The sequence below is a fragment of the Camelus dromedarius genome, chromosome 2 (genome assembly GCF_036321535.1).
Source record: "Camelus dromedarius isolate mCamDro1 chromosome 2, mCamDro1.pat, whole genome shotgun sequence".
NCBI classification, from domain to species: domain Eukaryota; kingdom Metazoa; phylum Chordata; class Mammalia; order Artiodactyla; family Camelidae; genus Camelus; species Camelus dromedarius.
The window spans coordinates 108,246,769-108,259,796 of NC_087437.1; positions in this window are offsets into that span (position 1 = coordinate 108,246,769).

Genomic DNA, 13,028 nt, shown 5'->3' on the forward strand with positions numbered 1-13,028 from the left:
TTTGTGTTGACAGTTTTCTAATATTAAGAATATCTTAGTTTGTTGTTGTTTTTTTTGTTTTGTTTTTTGTTTTTTCAATAAGGAAGTTACCAGAAGAGTTAGGACCCTTTCCAACAGAGACTTCATTTTTTGTGTGTGTGGCAGTTGGAAAATAGATTACTAGTGAGTTTATTTTCATGTATGATGTGAGGAGTGTTGTAACAAGAGCCTACAATATACTGCCTACAAGAGATCCACTTTAGAGTGAAGGACACACATAGTTTGAAAGTGAGAGGATGGAAAAAGATATTTCAAGCAAATGGAAATGACAAGAAAGCAGGGGTAGCAATTCTCGTATCAAATAGACTTTAAAACAAAGGCCATCAAGAAAAAGAAAGACACTATGTAATGATAAAAGGAGCAATGCAAGATGAGGATATCACACTCATTAACATATATGCACCCAATATAGGGCACCTAAATACATAAAACAAGTACTAACAGACAGAATACACTTTGAGAAGGTTCATGTTACAAAAGACCAGAAAAAAAATTAGGAGATATCAAGACTGATAGTAAACTAGCACAGAGTTTCACTCACATTTGTAGAAATGACAAGAGGAAGTCAATGGAAAGACACAATTTGAAAATGCAAGAAAAGTATGTTGGGACTTTAGGGGAAAGTTAAAATAATATCTCTTTCCCTCTTTGTATTCAGAATCGATTATGATAATGACATGGGAATCATAAAGATGGAAATCAAAATGCAACATTACCTTTAATAGTGTTAATGCTTAGTAGAAAACAGAGGTTTAGATTGGAGGGTGGGATGTAGCCTTCCTGGTACAACTGTCCAACCACAAGTCTTACCCCTAAAGAAAAGTCGTATTGTAGAGCAGAGAGCAGAGCATCAGTTGAATGGGCTGGAATCCCCAGCAAAAGGGCTGAGTTTAGTATCCCAGTTGCTTATCAGTTGAATATCTCACTCCTCAGTTGAATATCTCACTCCTCTTTTGAGGGAATGAGGAAGGTGAAGGATATGAAAAAAAAAAAAAAACCATATGGAAACAGAAGGACTGGTGATTAAGTGATCCCTGTATCAAGAAAGAGTAGAAAGAAGAATAAGAGGGAGACAGAGAGCCTAGTTGATTTTGTATACAATTCTAAAATAAAATAGTCCTAGGGATAAAGTTATAGGGTGTTATTACTAATTTTTCCCTATATCTTAAAGAATCTATTTTCTAGGCCCATCATTTGCTTTGAAATATAAATAATTGTCTTGAATTGTTTGATATTATTGCAAATGAGTATAATCAGCAACGGTGGTGAATTTATGCCTTGTATTATGTAGAAAGAATGACTGCGTTTCTCATGAAGGGTTGATGTCAGTACACTTGATTTGTCATTTGCTAATAGTTTGGTTATAGATTCAATGTGAAAGTGTGGAAGCTGAGAGCCAAGAAGATATAAAGAGGAATAAAGAACATGTTTAAATGACTATGATTTAAGATGCATAAAGTTACACAAAATTTCTAATAAATTTGAAAGTGTAGAGCAATGTCCGAAAGATGCTGTTATCTCTATTCAAGTGTAATAAAAGCACCAAACTAGGGAGTAGGTGATAAAATTAATCAGGCATGTAAAGGAAGCCAATATAAGTTTTCAATACAGATATTGCATTATTTGATAGCTATTCACATACGCCATAGAAGTGTGCTAAAACCTAAGGCATACTCTGTTGCTTGTTTATGGAATCTTTACAGAGCACATTCGTAAGGTTAGTAACAGTAAAACCATCTAGAAATACAATCTGTCTTTCTGCATGATCATGGCACTGACCCTTTTTGATACTTAGAATTGATGACATTTTCATTGAGTGATAAATAAAGAAGAAATAGAAGCAGAAATTCTTCTGATAGTTCAAAACCAAATTTTCTTTGAAAAATTTTTTTTGATTTATGCTGTATATTAAATGAGTCAGGAAATAGCAGATGCTTGGAGGAAAGAGCAGAAGTGCAAGACAAGCTGCTGTTTCTATAATTAATAGTTTCTGAGGTTGCACGACTTGTACTTTCTAGAACTGCAGTTCACATTTATAATTGCATTGCTCGCTTATATAATACAAAATAGATTTAAGTAATTAACAATATGCTTATTTTAGTACAATAGATGGACCATTTAAGATGCCTCGAATGTAAATGAATTAAAGAACAAAAAATAAATATAGTGCTCCGTATAACCTCAGTATTTAAACTGTATTTAATTTATGCACATAGTTCAATCTTTCAAGAATTTAGAAACAGATTATCCAGGTGCCAAAAATTTTACCACCCCCTCTTATTCCATTATCACACCATTAGACTTATAAAAACAATTTTTAATAAAATTAATTTCTTCATAAACATCTCATTAAAAATAAACTAATCCATTTTTAAAACTCAGAATATCTTCATTTTTTCAGGCATACAGTCTGATTTTCATTAGTTCTCTAGTCTGATTTCCTTTAGAAAACTGGGCTTATATATATTTTTTTAATTAGAGATAAAAAAAATCTAAAAATTATAATCCTACGTTTAGGTCAAGATTTATTTTATTACCTCTAGAATTCCCTGTAGATTAATAATATATCAGTGTTATACTGTGTATTTTCAGTTATCACTCCAGTGGAGCACTTGTGTGAGGGTTGAGAGCATGTGTTTGGGGGCAGGCATATCTGGGTGTATTCTGAATTACTCTACCGCCAATTAGTCAGATGATCTTTGGCAGGTAACATCTATAAAATGAGGATATTCATCTGCACCACATGTTTTTTGAAAGAATTAAAGACAATTTCAAGAGACCAATATACAGTACCTGACACAAGTAACTGAAAAAAATTTTTCTGCTACCATTACAGAATTTGAGGAAATCGGCCTTTCTCATAATGACATATGACCCACCCCTCTCTAATCACATCTTTTTCTAACCCCAATATATGTTCCCGTCAACTGAATACTCTCAATTTAGCAACGCAAATTAGAAAATTTACACCTCAATTTGAATTAGCTGACATTTAGTAATATTACTGTTAACTGAGTCCAAGCTTATACTACTCACCACAAAACAGGCCAATAGATCAAGAGATGAGTTGCTGGAGCAAGGGACAGCAAATTCATTCAGAAAGCCAGCAGGCTGAGAAAATAGTAGATTAGTGTCCCAAAGAACCATCTTATCTGAATTAGAATTCAGGCTTCTTTTATATTAAAAGGGGAGGGGGTGTGGCTGGTTGTTGCCACCTTCTAGGTGCTGGAATCCTTTGTTCCTGCAGCTGTCCACATATGCCTGGTCACAAAGTTTCCATAAATCTCCAACAAGACAAATGTTATTTTATATTCTGCAAATTTTTATCTCTATATGGATGGGAAAGTGTTATATCTTTAAAGGCCAATGCCCTGAGACTGGACTATCCTGTATATTTCAGGCTACAGGCAACATTCTTTTACAAAAAGGTGTAGAACCATCATGACTCAGCACAGGCAACAGAGCACAAAGGTTAGAGCCAAAGGAATAGATTCAATATGGAGTCAGATTTGTTTTTCTTTGTTACATCACAGTTCTAGAAAGCTGCTTCAGGTCCTTCATACTGAAAGATTAGATCTGAGGACACCTGTATGCTAACAAAATCTTTGAAATCAGTCTGAGGAGAATCGTATCAAGGTGAGCATATTAGGATTCTCTGGAGAAATTGAATTAATAGTATATATGCATGTTTGTGTGTGTATATATGTGTGTGTGTGTGTGTGTGTGTGTATTAGAAAGAGAGAGAGACAAACAGAGAGACAAAGACAGACAGAGACAGAAATAGACAATAGTAGAATCTGTAAATATATTGTGATATATGTTGATAGAACAAAATTTTAAGCAGCTAATGAAAAAGAATTAACTATTGATGCATACAACACCATGGATTAATCAGAAGGACACCATATTGAGTCAAGTCAGAAGACACAAAGTAATTTATCTATGATTCTATATATATGAAATTCAAAAATAAGCAAAACTAATCTATGGTGATAGAAATCAGTGGTAGTAACTATGGTCGCTACTCTGGAAAGGAGTAGGACTGGGAGCAGACACGTGGGAGCCTTATAGGATGCTTGAAAGTCTCTATATCTTGAACTGAGCAGTGATAACATGGGTGTACACATGTATAAAAATTAACCAAGTAGCTCATTAAAGATTTGTGCCTGTAAATGCATGTAAGCCCTACCTTCATTAATAAAAACTATTGGGAGATACTGTAGAGCGTATCATCTGGAAAGGCATTCTGAGAAAGAACACAATCATTGAGTTTAGATGGAAGTTCAAGTCCCACAGTCTGAATTCACTGATATCTTCAGTTAAAGGCAATAGGTAGTAATTATGTCTCCTATTGCTATATTTAACTATATAGCAGTTCTTAAGATTGCTCAGACTTTAAATACGAAATTGTAAGAAGATTTATTCTACTCACACTTTGTACCAAGGAAGGCTCACACTAACAATTTATTGTCATTAAAAATAAAATTGTAAAAGTTTCTTTTATGAATTGTTTTCTACACCTCCACTGACTTGCTGACATATATGAATCTATAGCCATGCTTGATATAACTGTAAGGTAAGAACTGATTTCAGATTTATTTTAGAATATGGGTATGATAAAAGCCATGCAAAAATTACAATTAAATAAAATGTCAGACAAATATATTTTATTAAATATATCCTTATTCTAGATCCTGTAAAATATTAAAAAAAATTGTAACTGAGAATGTAAACTCTTTCTTATTTATTTATTTATTTATTTATTTATTTATTATGTGGAACATATTCATAATGTACAAATATGTAAAACATCTACCTTTTACTGAAGAATTTTATTGAAGACTTAGTATATGCACAATGGGTATAACAACAATAAGATGGAGATTATACCTTTATGAATTCATAGTGGGAAAACAGATACAGAAATAGATCATTATCATTCAATATCCTATCAGCGTATGGACTTACGGAGACATAAGTACTTGTACCAAAGTCTCTAAAACATGGTTCCAACCCAAGGAACTTAGCAATGGTTATGACTGTAAAAATGAAATTCAAATCAACTTTGAAAATAAAATTCAATGTTAATCTCTATAAAATGTGTAATGCATGGTAACTAAAGGTGAAGTGTTTTATGTTTTAAATTGGGTATAATCATTCATTGCAGAGTCTTTATGATTTTGTTTATATGGGTATATCTCTGTGTGTATGAAACAGAATGATCCAAATGATAGACACAAGAAAGTTAATGTGTTTTTATCAAAGGTTTTGTACTCTCAAATTTCCCAAACAATTGCCTGATATTGATTTGGGGCTCAAAAGACCTCTGCAGAATGACAGTGGGCATGACAGTGACCTATGGATGGGTGAGGACATTACAGCTCTCAGACACACTCACCCTCAGACACAAACCAGATACCTCACCATCTGCTTTGCTTCATGCTGATCACTCACTTCTTAGGTTAGATAACATCCACAGGAATGGTAAACAGATCATATATTACAATGTAATTATCCTTCCTTAGAGATAACAAAAAAGAAATCCATTATTTCACTTACTCCAGAAGGTTTGAAATTCAAAGGATAAGCAATATTTGTCCAACTAAGAAATAAATTACAACATAAATTTTGAACATTCGGTGATGATTCTGGGATATATTTGAATACAACTATTTTCCTGAAATTCTCTTTGTAACACATTTTTAAACAAGCCTAAGTTTAGCAGAGATGAATATTACACTTTTTAAAAAGTGTTAGATTCTCTCACAGACACACTGTGGAAAATGTCAGAATAGACATACCCTTGAAGTGCTTCTGTTATGTCATGATATTGATTCCTACGATTCCAGTATAATATTTTGCCTCAAACTGTGATTTTTTAAATGAAAATGTTAAAGAAAAAAGACTTATTAATGATCTCTCTATTTGCCAAAAATAATATTTTAAGGAGAGAGATACCCTGAATCATACAGCTCTAATAGCAAAGATTTGAGATTTTATAGTCTGGCCGTTTGGAGACTGTTTTGAAATAACCACTCTGATTTGGCACATTATTTTGTATATTTTCCTGTTCGTTCTCGTTAATTTTAAAGGTGTCTTGGACCTTGATCATAAATAATACAATGAAGGGCAACATTTATAAAACTATGTTGCTCCTTTTTTTTTTAAAGAAGTCTTCAATTTTCTCTCTTTTATTTATACCCAAATACTCCCATTTATACCTATAATCATAAAGGTACAATGACAAAATTCTGTAGCAAAAATCACTAGATAGCAAGCTGATTTTGAGGGCACTAAGTATGATTTTTCCAACTTCTAGTCTCCAGCCTAATAGAGAACTCAGGACTTGATAGGTTTCTTGACTAAAAGAAATAGACTAATTAATAAGACATAATCGGTTTTATGACCATAAGGATAATTAGGAGTTCATGGTCCCCTGGAATAAACCCATTCGTAACCATAGCATAGTGTTTTTTGGTGTGTGTATATGTATGTATATATTTATTGAAGTATAGTCAGTTTACAATGTTGTGTCAATTTCTGGTGTACAGTATAATGCTTTAGTCATACATGAACATATTAATGTTAATTTTCATATTCTTTTTCATAAGTTACTACAAGATATTGAATATAGTTTCCTTACTATACAATATGAACTTGTTGTTTCATAGTATAGTTTTTTCCACATTAGAAAAATAAAGAAAAAACAATCCTCACATATTCCTCTCTGATTATAACTCTATGGCTCTAACTTCCACTTTAAAACCCAATTTCTGGAGACGGAATTTATTTATAATTTCTGTATGGAGTATGGTGTCTTGGTTTTCCCCCTCTCTGGCCATCTTTTATCAGTCTCTTTTGAAAGTATCCTGTCTTCCTGATTATTTTACTCATGGCCCAGATCTAAACCCCTTTTTCTTTTCACTCTATATACTCCCTCTTGTCAAACATCCAGATCTTCAACAATAACCTTGACAGATATGAGTACACTGACAATGAATTTTAAATGAAAGTACCTTGTCCTGTGTTCTCAACTTTCTTTTTTTCTGGTGGTGGGGAGGCGGAGAGGGGACAGCTGTAGGTTCACAATTCCTTATCCACAATTCCAAAATCCAAAATGTCCTGAAAACCAAATCTTTTTTCAAATTCTTTTGGCTGAAAACCAATGAACTGATATGAAGTCATTTGTAGCCTACATTTATCCAAATTAAAGTGACTATAATACACTTTGCTGTATCACTTTTTTATGTTAGATTAGAAGGTACTGTCTTAGATTTGTTAGAGTGCTACACATTTTTTTTAAACTGAGTTCTGAATTATGTTTAGACTCAATGGTTTTGATAAAAAGATGGTGGATTCAGCGTAAACATCAATTTAGGTTTGGGATTTGCCCCCAAAACTTAATTTTTCATAAGTTTTGGCAAACCGAATTTAAGAATGATGCTATACGTGTGCTGAAAATTAAAAATTAAGTTGTGCATTTAAGTTCTATCTACTATTAATTTTATGAGAAAATAAAGCAACCTTCCAATACAGCCCAGAATGAAATGTGACCAAAATTTTGATGAGAAAAGTTTTTCAAGTGCCAATATGGCTCAGTAAAATTAAATGATTCAAGCTGGCTGTGAAATTCTCTTTTCTGTTCTAATTGAGAATGGATTCATACACTAGAAACATATTGTCTTTCATCACTTAACTATTTATCTCATGTGTGAATTCATCCACCAAGAATAAAGGAGAACATTGCAACTTCAGGGATAAAGACATCCATGTCAGAAGAGTTGTTTTATTTTGTTGTTGTTTTGTTTTGTCTTGTTTTTAATGGAGGTACTGGGAATTGAAACCAGGACCTTGTGCATGCTAAGTGCTCTACCACTGAGCTATTACCCTTTCCCCCCAGAAGACTTTTGTCATCATCACCACTCACTCTCTATATCCAGTTAAAACCTAAGTCCTACCTCCACTATCTTCTTTCTCAAGTCTTTCCACTTCTGTTAGTTTTCACTGTTCCAGTGCGAGTTACCATTATCTTTCACCTGCACAGCTGTGGTGACCTCTAACTAATCTCCCAAAACCTGCTATCATTCCCTTCCTAGACAGTCTACAATTTGCAACCAGATCAAGTTTATAAAACACAGACCTGGTCCTGTTACAACATTGCATAAAACCGTCTAGTAATAATCTCATGATAAAGTCTCTAACCCATAATGTTGCCTTTCAGGAAGTGGCCACTGGGCTCCTCTCCAGGCTCAGCTCCCAATATGCCCCTATTTGCTCTCCGCACTCCAACCACCATTGCCTTCTTTCATGTGGGCCTCTGCACACAATGTTTTCTTTCACATGAAATAATCCCTCCTTCTACTTCTTTGCTAAGTGAACGCCTACTAATTAGCAGTTTTGTCCTTAATGCCACTTCCTCAGGATAACCCTTCCTAAATTATAGGCCTGAGTTTATGAGACTTTCTTTGCCTTCTATACCTCTTTATATCACAAATGCAACTGTGATCATTGTCACTATACTTCATCAAATTGAAATCTGTTCATTTTAAGATATGTTATTTAGGAAAAACTGCCAATTAAACCATGGCATTTTGATTTTTATCTCTTGGAATTTTGATTTTACACTTATCAAAAGGGTTTTTTACCTTATCTAGACCTATATTTTTATAATACCCCACTCTTTTGCAAAAATTAAAAATAACAGATATTTACTAAAGTATTTATGAAACATCTTTATATTCACTCAAAGAGCAAATAATATGAAATACTTTTCAAGTAAGCATGGTCGGTGTCTATACTTGCCCGCACAGTGACATCTTCTGTGTCTTCAGGAATATCAATGATGTTGGATTTCTTAAAAAGAGTGTTTCATTTTTGTGTCTTCCCAGTTGCTGTCATTCATTTTGGACTTTTTAACATCTGTACATACTACAGCATAACTAATAACAAGACATTGGTGATTGTAAGATGCCTTGCAATTTCAGAGATGTTAAAACGGAAGGAAGAATAATATACATTTTAGAATCAAACAGTTTGGTAAATATTTAGATAATTACTTGTTTAATGCCTATGCCAAGTGCTGGATTTTCACATTCATATGCTTGGACTTCCCATTTCATTCCAATAGTTAAGACTTTGAGTCAACCTCTCTCATCAAGAATATTACAGTCATCTGTATCTGGTAGCCCTTTTTCCAAAGAAATCTCATGTTGTAGAGTTTCAGATTATATATCTGCTTGGCCACCAGGTACAAGAAAACAGCTAGCACCTCCAAGAGCTTACAATGATGCGAAGATTATCAAAGGGGACTTCTTTCCACTGTACTACACCCAGCCCATCAAAGAGCTGCCTAAGTCTGTCACTGCATACAGCATAGAAAAGTATTTATGAAATTGTACAAACCTGCTGTTTTCACCTCATTTACTGCCATGGCATCAAAAGCAGCACCTGTATCTCCCTCAACACACAGCACTCTGTCCCTTCTGTGGGTCCCTACATTTGCTGCTGCCTGCTGAGTACCCCTACCTCCCTAATCATTCTTCCAGATGTTTTTACCTCTCAGACTTCTTTAATAATTTGTACCTCTCTTTATATATATATATATAAAATCATGAAAGTGAACTCTTCATTAATGGGATGAGTGCCCTTGTAAGAAGAAGCCAGGGAACTTTCTTCCCACCATGTTAGGAACCTTTTACATATATGTATAAAATCAGGACAAGAATCCAGCCCCAGAAGTTAAGACAGTGCCTAGTAATACTGATGATGGGAGAAGAGTTCTTCAAAATCTTGTTATGAAGACTAAACCTGAGGCCATACTTAGTCCAGGAACTTGCATGAGGTATGGAACAGATACACAGGGTTCACAGATAGAGATAGCAAGAGCCAAAATCTGGTAAGGAGGGTTGTGAAAGCAGGAGGGCAATGAGCGACATGAAAAATACCAAGACAAAAAGAGAAATTGGAGGTTATTTAGCTTGGGAAAAATTAAGAAACTCTGAGCACAGGGCCTCTAGCTGCTAATCCAGTTACTCAGTATATTAGTCTGCTAGGGCAGTTACAACAAAATACCATAAACTGGGTGACGTAGTAAGCAACAGAAGTTTATTTCTCACAATTATGGAGTCTGGAAGTCCAATGTCAGAGTTCCAGGCTGGTTGAGTTCTGGTCAGAGCCCTCTTCCAGGTTCCTAACATGGTGGGAAGAAAGTTCCCTGGCTTCTTCTTACAAGGGCACTCATCCCATTAATGAAGAGTTCACTTTCATGATTTAATTACCTCTAAATGGTCCCAAATTCAAATGTCATCACTTTGGGAATTAGGGCTTCAACATATGAATTTTATAGGGCATAAATTGAGTTCATTGCACTAAGTAATCATTATTTGTTGAATAAACAAAATTTGAAGTACTACAATTCAATGTAATAAGATTTAAATAATAAAAGGAAAACAAGAAAGAAAATATTTCATGTTAAAGCTACTGTAGTGAGTTGAATAGTGCCTCCCCATCTTCACATCCACCTGGAATCACAAAATGTGACTTTAGTTGGAAATAGAATCTTTACTAGGTGTAATCAGTTAAGGACCTCATGATGAGATCATCCTGGATTTAGGATGGGTCTTAAGTTCCATAACTGAAGTCTTAATAAGAAGAGAAGACACAGAAAGTTACAAGAAGGAGATGGAGGCAGAGACTGTTTATGCTGCCACAAGCCAAGGAACACCAGAAGCCCCCAGAAGCTGGAAGAAGCATTCTCCCCTAAAACATGACCCTGCCACCATCTTGATTGCAGGCTTCTGGCCTCCAGAACTGTGATAAAGTAAATTTGTTTTGTTTTTTAGTTTTGGGTTTTTTTTTTTTTTAACTTTTATTTGTACTGAAGAATAGTTGATTTACAATGTTGTGTTAGTTTCAGGTATACAGCAAAGTGATTCAAATATACATATACGTGTGTGTGTGTGTGTGTATGTGTGTAAATATATATATTTCAGATTCTTTTCCATTATAGGTTATTACCAGATATTGAATATAGTTCCTTATGCTATATGATAAGTCCTTGCTGATTATCTGTTTTATTTATAGTAGTGTGTATATGTTAATCCTAAACTCCTAATTTATACCCCCCACCCCTTTTCCCTTTGGTAACCATAAATTTCTGGGTTTTTTAAACCTCCAAGTTTTTACATCAAGCCTAAAATAACTAATACAGATTTTTTCCCCCAATACAATCATCCAAACCACCCTAATGAGTAAATGCTACTATCTTTATTTTTCAAACATAGAAGCAAAATCAGAGGGGTTAAGTAAGTAGCTGAGGACCGCCTAGATGATAAATCACAAAACTGAGATTAGAACCCATGTTTATTTAATTCTAAAGTCCTATCCTCTCTTTACAATGTTATACACTATTTGAGAGAAATGGTACTATAACTTGGAAAGATTCCCTTTTTAAAATAATTACAATAATAAGTTAAGAGGATAAAATATTAAACATCTATTAGATAGAAAATGTTTATCTGTAGAATACTTTATTCTGAGACAATGCAGAATAAATAAAGCATCACTGCCCATGCTCTTATACAATAATTCTATGGAGTTGAGTGTCCTCTATCTGCCAAGTTTCAGTTTCAACCCTATGTATGAGGTACTGTTTATGGTACCCGTTTTATACATGTTGAAAAGGAGACTTAGAAGGTCTAGTAAACAGAATAATGCCCTCCCAAAGATATCTGCATAATCACTGGAATCCACATAATCCACATAGTCATTGGACTATATTACTATATATGGAAAAATGTATATGATTTAAGTTAAGGGTCTTGAGATAGGGAGATTATCCTGGATTACCTGGTGGGGCCCAAGGCAATCACAAAGGTCCTTATAAAAGAAAGAGGGAGAAAAGAGAGTTAGAGAAGGAGATGTGATGACAGCAGAAGTAAAGAGAGAGAAATTTGAAGATGCTGCGCTTCTGGCCTTGAAGATGGAGGATGAGGCCATGAGCCAAGGAATGCTGGTGGTACCCAGAGACAAGGAAAGACCAGGGAATAGATTCTCCCCTATAGTCTCCAGAAGTACAGCCCTGCCAAAACTTTGAGCTTAGGACCTAGACCTCAAGAATTATTAAAGAATAAACTTGTTTATTAAAGAATAAGCTCTAAATTGCTTAATTTGCAGTAATCTGTTACAGCAACAACAGAACGTTAATCCAGAGGCACCGGGAGTTTTCTCATTGACCTTCATATGAAGGGCACAGCTGGAGCACAGGCTGCTCTGTCACCACGTTTCATAGTGCCTCTCCTCTTAGTGGTGGGAAATTCACATGCAGGAAAAAAGACCAACCACACTAGCAAAAAAGGTGTGCCTCAGTCTACTCAACTGGAATCATACATTTTCTACAAGTACAATAGGGGAAAAATGAGCCTAATAAGTATTTGTGAATGATAAACTACCACTTGTTCCTAAATGCAGAGGGAAAAAAGTGTTCTCAAATTTTATTAAGTTTAAATTTTAGCCAGATGTATATCCCTTTGTTGTGGACTCAAATTTGATCACAGTCCAAGTCTTTTTCCATGTCTCCTCTTAGTTGGTTTATTTCCAAAAGCAGATGAAAATTACAGTTGTCCAACTCTGACTTGTTACAAAATATATCTTTTTCTGTTTACATAAAGAGGTGCAAGTTTACTCAAACTCAGTTAACTCATGGTTAGCCTCAAATGTCACAAACTTAAGAATTATTTTTTCCACTATATTGTGTTTCACAAGGATTGTTTCACATTTATTGTTAAATTGTAGTTAAGGAAGTATTCAATTGATAATTTATTTCTTTCTGGGTTAAATACAGCATCTTCAAAGAGATATTAAAAACTTCAAAAAAAGACTGTTGTATATGTAAGCATACTTTTAGTTAAAAAGACATTCACCTTATTTTGACTTTCTAATATATACAATGCCAAAGTATGTATTACTTTTTTTACAGGCAAAGATCTTCC